The 12937-nt window shown below is 35.0% G+C and overlaps 1 pseudogene; it reads right to left on the minus strand.

Moving 5' to 3' along the window:
* The window catches only part of LOC123927585, a 46267-nt pseudogene extending 35634 nt beyond the window's left edge, over nucleotides 1-10633 (minus strand).
* Nucleotides 10634-12937: the final 2304 nt, after the last annotated feature.

Genomic DNA, 12937 nt, shown 5'->3' on the forward strand with positions numbered 1-12937 from the left:
GATATAATTTGTTAATATTTTTTTTCACTATGACAAGAGAGAAATTATTCTCTGATATTATTTTCAGGTAATGCCCTGGCCAACTCTTGTTATCAAGACTTTATAAGACCTTTTCCTGAGGAAGTGAGATAGGATGAAACTGGATAACTATGAGATGGGGTGAGGTGGCGGTGGGGAGGAGGAAAGGGGAGGGAACCAGGGAGCAAATTTTTCACTATGGACCTTTAATATTTTCTGAATCATTTGGAGACCATTTGAAGATATTATCTAAATAGTTTAAAGTGAAGAGAAAAGTTGCAACACTTTTAAAAAGGCGGGTTGGGGTGAGGACTCCATAGGACTTACATAACAATATGTGATCCAATTGTCTGCAAAATTTAATGAGATTTGGGTGCTATTTTAAAATTCTGGAATAGTTTACATAAGTTTGGAATAGACTGTACCATTTCTTACAGAAACTCATTCATAATTTTTATTTGTAAAACATTAATATTTATTATTAATAATTTAGATAGATGTAATATCCAATTTTCTGTTTTCTCATATCATTTTTTTAACTTATACCTGCATGTAACCTGTTCATTTCATCTAAATTTTCATGTATATTAACATAAAAATATTCATGGTAATGTGTTAATATTATATTTGAAAAGTGTGAGGATCTGAAGTTATGCCTTTGTTATTCTTTTTTTTTTTTTAAAGATTTTATTTATTTATTTGACAGAGAGAGATCACAAGTAGACAGAGAGGCAGGCAGAGAGAGAGAGAGGGAAGCAGGCTCGCTGCTGAGCAGAGAGCCCGACGTGGGACTCGATCCCAGGACCCTGAGATCATGACCTGAGCCGAATGCAGCGGCTCAACCCACTGAGCCACCCAGGCGCCCCCCTTTGTTATTCTTTTAAACATAATTTTTCTTCCTTTGTTTCTTGATTCAGTTTTTTCAGAGATTTATAAATTTTCTTAGACTTTTTAAAAATCAAATTTTGTTTTTATTGGTCCACAATCATAATTTTTAATATTTCCCCAAATGAGTTGAATAATTATGTCTATAGAAAAAAAGCTGCATGAAAATATTTGTATCAACTTCATTCAGAATTATCAAAACTTCAAAGCAACCCGAATGTCCTTTACCAGGTAAATATAGAAATAAATTGTCGTACTTCCAGACAATGGCATATTATTCAATGGGAAAAAAAAAGAAAGAAAGAAAAAAAAAGAGCTATCAAGACTTGAAAAGACATGGAGGAAGTTTAAATGCATGTAACTAAGTGAAAGAAGTCAACCTGAAAGGCAACATATTGTATGATATCAAATATATGACCTTCTAAAATTCTAAAGGCAAAACTCTTGAGACAATAAAACGACAATAAAAGGATCAGTGGTTGCCAAAAGTTAGGTTCAAGGGACGGATGAATAAAAAGAGCACAGATCTTTAGGGCAGTGAAGCTATTCTGTATGATACATCAATCATAGCTACTGTCATTATACAGCTGTTAAAACTCAGAAAATACCCAGAGTAAACTCTTATGTAAACTTTGAACTTCGGTAAAAATATATTTAGTTTTGTAAGACATTGTCACACTGTCTTCCAAAGTGACCATGTGTTTTGGACTCTTGTCATTCTAATATGTGTGTGGTACTATCATGTTGTTTTAAATTAAATTTATATTTAAATAAGCCTTCATACAAACATTAATTTGTACAAACATTTCTTTTAATAGACAATTTTTTACCATTTAATCCAACTGATTTTATAACAAACTATTTAAAGACATTTATTTATTTAGACTCTAGTTTACATACAATGTTACATTAGTTTCAGGTATACAACATAGTGATGTAACATCTTTATATTTTTAACATTAAAATATTTCTTTCAGATTTATTTTTAGAAGAAAATTTTCATAACTTTAAAAGTAGGTAAATATCTCATTCCAACATTTTATTCAGGTGAAAATTCAATCATTACTATAATTTGGTTTTGATTTTAGACAATATAAAGTTATTGAATTAAATTAAATGAATTTGTTAACTATCTATTCTGAAATATCCAAAATATATTTTTATTTGGATATATAATATAAAATATATCCAATATTGTTATGAGATTTTCCAAAGAAAAATAAATGGACCAAAAATGCATATATCCTAATGTATGTATATCCTAATGAATTAATGTTTCATTATGGTATTGAACAAAAATCAATCTATACTTTTTATACCTTAGAAGCAGTACAAAGTAACCAAGATTGCAATAATGAGAACTTAATAGTGGATGTAGTACCTCTAAATAGATAATGATGTTTACATCATTGAAAAAACACTAAAGGATTTAAAAATTTCTTAAATCATGATTTTAATGTTACTTATTCCTTTTTTTTTCTTTTTTGGTCTTTTCAATTTGGGTGTTTTATGGTGGCTAACATAACATAATAAAAAAAAAAACTACAATGAAATAACATTTCACACCCATTTGGATACTTATGAAGAAGGAAGGAAGGAAGTTAGTTTTGGCAATGAGGTGTAAAGAATTTGGAATGCTTGAGCACTATTGGTGCGACTAAAAGATGGTATGGCTGCTGTGGAAAACAGTATGGGAGTTCTCCAAAAAATTCTAAAAAGGAACTACCATATGACCCAGAAAGTTCACTCTTCAGTATATACCCCAAAATACCAAAAGCAAGTTTCCAAAGAGGTATTTGTACATCCATATTCACAGCAACATTAATCATGAACACGAAAACATGGATGCAAACCAAGTGTCAATCGATTAATGAATAAATAAGCAAAAGTAGTATATACATAAATGGAATATTATTCAGCCTTTTTTTTTTAAAGTTAGGGTTCGTGCCCAATATGGAGCCCAATGTGGGGTTTGAACTCACAACCCTGAGACCAAGACCTGAGGTGATATCAAGAGTTGAGGACACCAACTGAATTACCCAGGCACCCCATTCAGCCTTAATATGAAAGAAATTCTTCAAAATACTGCAGCATGGATGAACCTTGAGGACATTATGCTAAGTGAAATGAGCCTGTCATAAAAAGACAAATGCTGTATGAATTCCACTTATACTTAGTCAAAATCATGAAGACAGTAGTATAATGTTGGTTGCCAGGGGTTGGAGGAGGAAAAACTGGGAAGTTATTTTTTAATAGACATAGAGTTTCAGATGTAAAAGACAAAAAGTTAGGGAATGGATGTCGGTGATGCGAGCGTATTGTTCATACCATTGAACTGTACACTTAAAGGTTAAGATGGGGGCGCCTGGGTGGCTCAGTGGGTTGAGCCTCTGCCTTTGGCTCAGGTCATGATCTCAGGGTCCTGGGATCAAGCCCCACATCGGGCTCTCTGCTCAGCAGGGAGCCTGCTTTCCCTTCTATCTCTGCCTGCCTCTCTGCCTACTTGTGATCTCTCTTTCTATGTCAAATACATAAAGAAAACCTTTTAAAAAAATGGTTAAGATGGTGGCACCTGGGTGGCTCAGTGGGTTAAGTGTCTGCTTTTGGTTGGCTCAGGTCATGATCCCATGGTCTTGGAATAAAGACCCGCGTTGGGCTCCCTGCTAAGCAGGGAGTCTGCTTCTCCCTCTTCCTCTACCCCTGCTCCCACTCACGCTCTCTCTATCTCCCTCATTCACTCTCTCTCAAATAAATAAAAACTTTAAAAATGAATAAATAAAATAAAATGGTTAAGATGGTAAATTTTATGTTATGTATATTTCAATACATTAAAAATGAATAAATAAATAAATAAATTTACACCAAAGGGACATATTCTTGCTTTTATGTCATCTTTCATGAAAATACACTAAACAAATTGAATTTTTGATGTTTGCAGTTCTCAGAAGGTAAAACTGTTTCTGCTACCATTAGCAATCTTCCAACAAATCCAATATTCAGAGGGAGTGCCCACATTATGTATGCAAATAACTTATTTGCATACTTTAAAAGACACTTCTACATGAAAAGGGATAATTGCAAATCTAAATACTCATTGGCATGTGAAAATATGTCATTTGCATATGCAGTTTAAATATCTGTTTTTGAAAATCCTGATGCTAATGTGCAATTATTTGTTGCTTTGTTGACATGTGTTTTTCAGGGGTTTTTTGGTATTTGTTTTAACACGCTTGTTTTTAGGCGGTGGTGTTATTCTCTAGCATTTTTGCTGACTCATACTATTTTGTATTATGTCAACCATGCTTTTAATCACATCAGCATACATTGTGCCATAGGTGTAAGTGCAGAATTAGCACATTTAAGTGAGTCACTGCCCAAATCCTGTTCATGAAACTGTACCTGGTCTTCCCTCTTAAAATGTATGTTTCCCCGACCCCCTGAAAAAAATTTTGCCTGCTAACTGGAAAAATATTCCAGATAGAAGAACATGATTTAATTAATTTACCCTCCCACCCTGCGATGCTCTTTTGGAATACTCTTTCTTCTGCTACTCCCCCCAGAAGACAAAATATAGCATAGCCATTTCACAGCTCCATGTATCCAGCCTTCTTTGAACTCCAAAACAAGACATGCTTCATCATTCTCTGATAAGTTCCAGATTTCTATTCGTCTGTTCAAAGCCATTATTTTCCATCTTGATTTCAATTACTTATTCAACAAATACTTTTTTTTTTTAAAAGATTTTATTTATTTATTTGACAGACAGAGATCACAAGTAGGCAGAGAGGCAGGCAGAGAGAGAGGAGGAAGCAGGCTCTCTGCCGAGCAGAGAGCCCGATGCAGGGCTTGATCCAAGCACCCTGGGATCACAACCTGAGCTGAAGGCAGAGGCTTTAACCCACTGAGCCACCCAGGCACCCCAACAAATAGTTTTTGAGCACTTACTCTGTGACAATCTTCTAGGTGCTTACATTGCATCTGTGAACAAAACAAAGATTCCTGTTACCTTGACTAGAGAGAAGACAGACGATGGAGTAGACATCATAAATAAATTGTGTATTATATCAGAAAGTACTGAGTGCTAAGAAAAAGAAAAATTAAGCAGGTTGAGCATGGAAGGAGAGAGATGAAATTTTAAAAGAATAGATAGGGAATGCCAAACTTTGAAGATATTTGAGCAAATTTGAGGGAAGTTAAGCCAGAGGCTATATGGAAGAAAGCATTCCAAGAGACAAAAGAAGCAACAGTGGGGAGAATGACCTGCATGACTGAGAAACAGCAAAAGATCAGTGTGACAGAGGGTGGATGAATGAGGGGAAGAGTCACAGGTATGAGATCTATGAGATAAGCTGTTGCCTCCTTTCTCTTGTTCATTTTGGTGTCAGAAATCTTTGAAAGAGTTGTATCATTATGCTCACTAAGCCTTATTCTTGTTCTTATTCTTTGTTTCCCCCTAAAACTATTCCAGTCAGGTCATCTCAGCTACTCCACAGAAACTGCTCTTGTCAATAACCTCCATTTTGAGAAAGCCAAATGTTGGTTCTGATTCAGTTCTCATCTCATATGAGTTATCATGTCCATTTGACAGTTGTTCCCATTTTCCTCTTTGAATCCCTTTTCTCACTTGGCTTGTTTCCTCCTACCTGTCTCTTCAGAGATACTGTAGTACCTGTTTAGAATGGAATCTTGGTCTGATCAGTGGATCTGGGAGTGGGGATTGGCTGGAAGGGGCACAAGGGAATCTTTGGGGTGTGATAAAAGTGTTTTGTTTTGTTTTTTTCTTAATCTCGGTTATGGTAGTGAATTCATGTTTATATATTTGTGATAATCATCAGAACCCACACATGAAAGGGAGGATTTTACTGCATTGACATTCTATATCCATAAAGGGGATTCTTAGTCAACACTGAAGAATTATTAAAAAGCCACGGGAAGAAATCCACATTTGTATACCATAGTCAGTTTATGAGAATTGTACCTGCAAAGCAGTAGAGGAAAAAAACATTATTATATAAAGTGTATAAATATATAAATTATATATAAAGGCATTATATAACTCTGGTCATGTATAGATGATTACTATATCTAGAATATAGAAAGACAGCCTACTAATTTACAGATAAATGAATAAGTATTCAGCTTCATTAGTTTTCAATAAAATAATACAATTTAAAATTTTCAATTAGAGGGACGCCTGGGTGGTTCAGTGGGTTAAGCCTCTGCCTTCAGCCCAGGTCATGATTTCATGGTCCTGGGATCGAGCCCCGCATCGTGTCTCTGCTCGGCAGGGAGCCTGCTTCCCCACCTCCCTGCCTGTGATCTCTGTCTGTCAAATAAATAAATGCAGTCTTTAAAAATAAATAAATAAAATAAAATTTTCAATTAGATACCCAATGGAATGGCTAAATTTGCAAAAATTTAACAAAACAACACTTGATAATAGCAAGTGTTGGCAAAGATATGGAGGACAGGACTTCTCAGACATTATTGGTGGGAACATTATTACTTCCTTGGATTTGAAAAAATAATGGTAGTGTCCATGGTGTTAAACCAAGGATACTTTGAGAGAATAATGTCTGGATAGTTATATTAACTTACTTCTTACTTTTCATTGATCACACAGATGTGTTCAAGCTATACAGTCAGAATTTGTATGTTTTTTCTAGTTACTACTTTACTAAAAAAATATGGTAGAATCAAGGTTAACAACAACAAATAAGTCTGATACATTTTGTTAAACTGTTTTCTAAAAAGAAATAAGGATATTGAGTTCCAACTAGCAATATAAATGATCATATTATGTCACTGCACAGGATATTGTGTTTTTTTTTTAAAGATTTTATTTATTTGACAGACAGAGATCACAAGTAGGCAGAGACGCAGGCAGCGAGAGGAGGAAGAAGGCTCCCCACTGAGCAGAGAGCCCTATGCGGGGCTCGATGCCAGGACCCTGAGATCATGACCTGAGCCGAGGGCAGAGGCTTAACCCACTGAGCCACCCAGGTGCCCCCAGGATATCGTGATTTTAAAAAGTTAACCAATTATAAAATCAGAAAGTAGCATTTTAAATTTGTGATTAATGCAGACATTGAAAACTATTCTCTATGTCATTTTCCATTCAGGATTCTATGCAACATTTTAGTCTCTGCTAAATATAAATGGAAGTTTTACATACAAATCTTCCCCTTTTTGGTGGTTATAAAATATCCATTATTTATTTCCTTTGAGCTTGCCATATTTGTTATCTAAGATATCCACGTACATTTATTTGTTTCTGATGAAAATAGTCTTCAACTGCTGTATTTAAGGGCATGTAGTTTGTTTCTTTTGCTCAGATAGATACAATTTGTTTCCAATTATTTACAGCATTTTGTATACCACTGCAGGAAAACGATTAAGGGAATGTTTCAAGCATTGTTTGCCGGTACTTCTCTAACACCTTCAATGTGATTAGATAAGAGAGTCAGGTTTTAAATGTAATAACATAAATACATGAGATATCGTGCTGCTATGGAGGCCTTTTTAAATAAATGCTCACTGTCCTTTCATTTGGGCTATGCTTAATTTTTTGTTTTTGTTTTTGTATTAAACATAATAATAATTGAAATTGAAATAAGAAAAATACCAAGACAATGTATTTTGTTTAGAAACAGAATTTTCCATTTTAAATGGATATTTTGTGTTTCCTTGTTCTCTAAGAGGCTAGGAAAAAAGCAATTGTTTTATTACATCCGTTATTTGACTTGTCATTAAAAGGCTTTAGATTACAAAAATAACCTTTATCATCAATACTTCAGGTTTTTTTAAGTACATATTTTAAAAACAAATATTATTTTAAATGGAAATGGAAAAAAACACCTGAACTAAACTAGGTACAGGAGAGATATGCATTGACAGGTTAATAATACAAAGGTCCAATGCATTCTACTTTGAAGGTTACAGTTTTCTTGAGACATGTAAGAGGAAAACAACTGTAGCATAATTTTCCTCACTATCTCTAACAATTTTCAGAAATACTATTTAATTATTTGATATATAATATAATTGCATGAATTTTGAAGTTTTATTGAAATATTTTCTGTGGCACTTTATAATCTCATCATTTTATTGATGAAAGCAGCAATATAGATATTTAGTATATCTATATAGATATACATATCTACATGAGTACATATGCTTTCATTGTTGATTTAATTATAACTATTAAAATTCAGCAAGTATTAGGAACTACTATTATTAGGAGCACAGGTATATAATTAATAGTTTATACCCAAATGCCCTCTGTCTTACTGAAATATTGAGGTCAATCTATATGCTACAGATCAGATTAAGTAGAAGTGGCTATAATTTCATCTGTGCATCTCACTAGGAATATAATCTCACAAAACATAATGATGCTTTCTACTTATACTTCCCAACAAGTGAGAGAGTCACAGTCAAGTGACAAAACTAAAACAATTTAGTAACAACCTTGCTGTCCTTTATTCAAGGGAACACAATCCATGGGATGGGGGAGTATAGTGCCTCACAATCAGTGGAGCACTCTCCCCCAAGGATTTGGGGCAAGAGGAAGTTATACAGAATGTCAGGAAGATAATGCAGAAACAGGGTATGATTGGCTAGGAAGTTGCGGTTTTCCTTCATAAAACTGGCAGGTCCTGCTATCTAACTAAAGCTGAGTTGGAGGATTATGATTGGGGTCAAGTTTCCTTGACAATGAGGTGTTTCTTGTATGTGTAGACTGATTTAGTTGGCTTATAGAGTCTTAACTCCATTAACTTGCTATGGATTTGATAGTTCTAGTTAATATTTAGGACTTACTTGGCTCTTGGCAACTTTTGATCATGAAACCAGAAACCAGTTCAGGGATGTATTTCACAAGTCATCATACACTTTTCTTGGAGATGGGAAATGAACTTCTCTAAGGTTTTTACCTAAACATTTTTAAACTATCTTTAGATGCACTTACTACAATGTGTAAAATTTAGTAGCTGAACTACAAACTCTGTTTATTACTAATTTGAAAAAATCCTCTAAAGTCCCAAATGACAACATTGAGTTGGTCTAATTTATGCTATTGCATTGGTTTAGAAATAGCCAATTAGTATTTTGCTCTAAATATTCCATAAAACAGGGGCTCCTGGGTGGCTCAGTGGGTTACAGCCTCTGCCTTCAGCTCAGGTCATGATTCCAGGGTCCAGGGATCAAGCCCCACTTCGGGCTCTCTGCTCAGTGGGGAACCTGCTTCTCCTTCTCTATCTGCCTGCCTCTCTGTCTACTTGTGATCTCTGCCTGTCAAATAAATAAATAAAACCTAAAAAAAATTCAAATTTAAATGTTCTATAAATCAAATTTTCATGCTTTTTTTTTTCACTCAGTTCATCTTCATAGATTGGAAAACCTAAATAAATCTGTAAAAGACATTTCCATTTTTAGGATTCACAAGAAGTTTTGGAATATAGTGTTAAGAGTAGACCACTTTATATTATCTTGTATAATCAAACAGATTCAAAGTATTTTCAATCTTAAACCTAACTTTATTTTGTGGTAAAAATTATTTTTAATTTCAAAAGAGGAAAAAAGGTAGGAAAAAAAAGGAAATTTTAAAAATCGTAGACTGAATAATGTAGTGACCACTTCTGAATATGTATATAAATACTTGGATCTACCAAAAGTATTTATTTTGTAGTCCCAATATAAAGTTTTGATATTTCATTTTTGGTTTATATATAAAGTTTTATTCTTAAGTGTTTGACTATCTGTTTTTCATTGGCTTGGTTAATGCATATGTGACATAATATTGTTCAACCATGAGCAGGGAAATTTTTCTATGAGTTAACTGAATTCAACAACCCCAAAGTGTAAAGATTAGTAAATCCAGATGTAATGGGCATGATTAAATAGTATTAAAAATGACCACAACTGGGCTGCCTGGGTAGCTCATTTGGCTAAGTGTCTGCCTTTGGTTCAGGTCATGATCCTGTGGTCCTAGGACCAAGTCCCAGATCAGGTTCTCTGCTCAGTGGAGTCTGCTTCCCCTTCCTCTCTACCGCCTGCTCATGGTCTCTTTCTTTCTCTCCCTTTCTCTTGTGCTTCCCTTCCTCTCATGTTCCCTCTCAAATAAATAAATAAAATCTTAAAAAAAATAAAAAACAAAAAACAATATACAATTTACACATGCAAAAGAGTTTGTTGTTTGATCCCTTGAAAAGATTTACCTTGATCCATGAAAATCCATGGTTTTCAAACTTTTTGATTTTGACTCAAAATAAGAAAAACATATGACATGTGCACACACACAACTGAACAAAAAACTTATCAACCAATTTTAATCCAATTTAAGAGGAGCTCATTCTATAGACAATGAGAATGGTTTCTTTGCATAGCTCATACTTTGTCTATGAAGGGAAGTCAAAGAAAAAAAATAAAATAGTGGTCTAAAAAGGGGGCTCCTTTATGTGACTTCCTTCCTTCCTTCCTCTATTCTTAGCAGATTATATTATTTACTCTCAGCTCTAAATTCCACCTTTGTTGCTACCCTGCAAAAATGGATCTGGGTCCTAAATATCTTTCTTTTGTCAGCTGGCATGGTGTTAGATTTTGTCTATAGAGCATATGCTAGAGACAGCACAAGGAGAAAGGGCCACTTTCTGATTCCAGTGTGCTCACAGGCAGACTCCTGCAGCATGCACAGGTTGTCTGGTTTCCTGTTTTGCAGATACTCGGCCATCCCAATGCTGAGCTCCTTCAGCTTTCTCCAGCACCAGGTTCATGCCGTATTGGTAGTTTTTCCAAAGTCTGGACTCTGAAGATGCACAGCGGACAGAAGTATCCTGTGGCCACAGCTTTCCCTGGCACTTGCTTCCGTGCTGTTGTACCAGAATGCCACAGGTGAGACATCTCCAGGACACCCTTAGAGGGCAGATTTCAGGAGGCTGGAGGGCATCTTTCTAACAACTCCTGCCAGTGTGACCCCACAGTGACTTCTCTGCTATTCTGTGATCTAAGACTGTGCCTTCTCCAGGAAGGTTTGGAACTCTGCCTTGACACGACCTTTTTTTTTTCACTGTTGTATCTCAGCCCTAGTATCTATTTCTACAGCCTTTAGATTTTCCTTCTTACTATTCAGTTTCTCATTACGCAAATCCCCTCTTATAATAGTAATTCTTCATATTAAACTTTTTGTTAAAATTACTGTGTGGTTTCTCTCTTCTGATTGGACTAAAACAGATATATTTACTTCCTTCCTTCCTTCCTTCATTTACTTACACATATTCTGTCCTCTGAAGATAATTTAAGAATTTACTATTTCTACAAGATGCCTTACTTTACATAATATATATGTATATGCCTAATATAAATATGTTATATATAAAATTATATAACTATATAAATAATTGTGTCTATATAAATTCATACATATTAATTTATTTATAGCCTCTTACTAAGAAAGATACTAGTAAGCAATCTAATATTCAAATTAGTCCAAATTGAATATTTGGAAGGGGATAAGAAGGGTGGAAAAGTATGGAAAACAAGAAATGAAGTAGCATATATTGAGAGTTGAAAATAAGAAAGTAAGTGAAGAGAGTAGGGAAAGAGCAGTTACTAACAGGAGGTGGAGAACATACTTACAATTCTGTAATTATGAAATAGAGTAGGGGAATACCAAGTAATTAAATAAAAATGAAACAAAGAGCTCAATAAAAAGTAAAAATAACCCATATTTGAACTTCATATTAAAAATTTTTAACATTCCTCTTTAGGTTATGAGACATGAAATATTTTACAAATATTATTTTCTTTTTTTTCAATGAAAATTTCCCAAATCACTGGAAATAAAGTAAGCTTTCCTACAATTACACAATACTGAAAGAACCAATGTTAATATTTTAGAGTATTTATAACTAGGGTGTTTCCAAGGCATGAAATATATATACTTACTGAATAGGTCAATGAATAGGTTGACACACTGAGAAATACACATACAAAATTAAGAACATATGTATATTGTTTTGTAAATTTATTCTGAGACACATATTATACTGGCTGCTAAACTTGCTAAAACATGTTATATTTTAAATAAATTTTTCACATACATGGCTTACTTACAGCAAATTGCACAAGTTAAGAGTATACAGATTAGTGAATGCACCAAAGGAAACTCACACCCAAATATACGTCCCAGAGAAAGACAAAACAAACTGCTGAATACTACCAGTACCCCAGAAATCCCACCCATGCTCATTCATACTCTATCCCCAACAATGCCGCTGAACACAACCTCTGTGACGTTGAGCAAATCTCTAAGCCCTGTCTTTTCACTTATCACTCCCTCTTCCATGCTATTTTCTTGGAAAAACTGAAAGGCAGGGGGAAACTGCTGGGTCTAGTGATCGTTCTTGTGTTTCTGATTCTCCTGTCATTCAGGGCCTGGCCAATTTCTTCTCATCTTCCCAGAGTCTTTCTGCTTGATCAGATCTTCTTGTACACAGATTAGACATCTGCCCTCAGGAAAGGAGGGTGTTATAGCTCCCCACTCACCTCATGATGGCTCAGTTCTCTGTGGAATTTAGTTCATCAGGTCTTTCTTGTAGTCACTGTATTAGTGTAAGGGCCTATTCATCAGAGCGGCCCCACCCCAGTTGAACTGCCATTTTGTTGTAAAACTTAAATTGACTCTGCCCATCCCCACCCCCTAGGGAAACTTACTTAAAAACAAGTCCCGGAAACCAGTCCCAGGTAACAAAGTCCAAATACAAGTGTGGGTCAGGCCAGGTGGAGGTATTCAATCAGTGGGGGCGCATAATGTCTCCTAGCTACCAAGGAGTGTAAGCCCCACCCTTTGGGCATCTTTGGGCACCAATTCTAACCAAGGTGATAGGCGGCTGGTTCAAATATCTACTAGGATAAACTGTAATTCAGTTGATCACCTAGCACAACTGTGCAGCTTTCTCTGTGTGTTACAATTTCATTGGCCACCTGTGTATGGCCAGGCCCAACGACACGGCCTTTGCTCTATAAAAGTTAGTCT

Source organism: Meles meles, chromosome 17 (assembly GCF_922984935.1).
Source record: "Meles meles chromosome 17, mMelMel3.1 paternal haplotype, whole genome shotgun sequence".
Lineage (NCBI taxonomy): Eukaryota > Metazoa > Chordata > Mammalia > Carnivora > Mustelidae > Meles > Meles meles.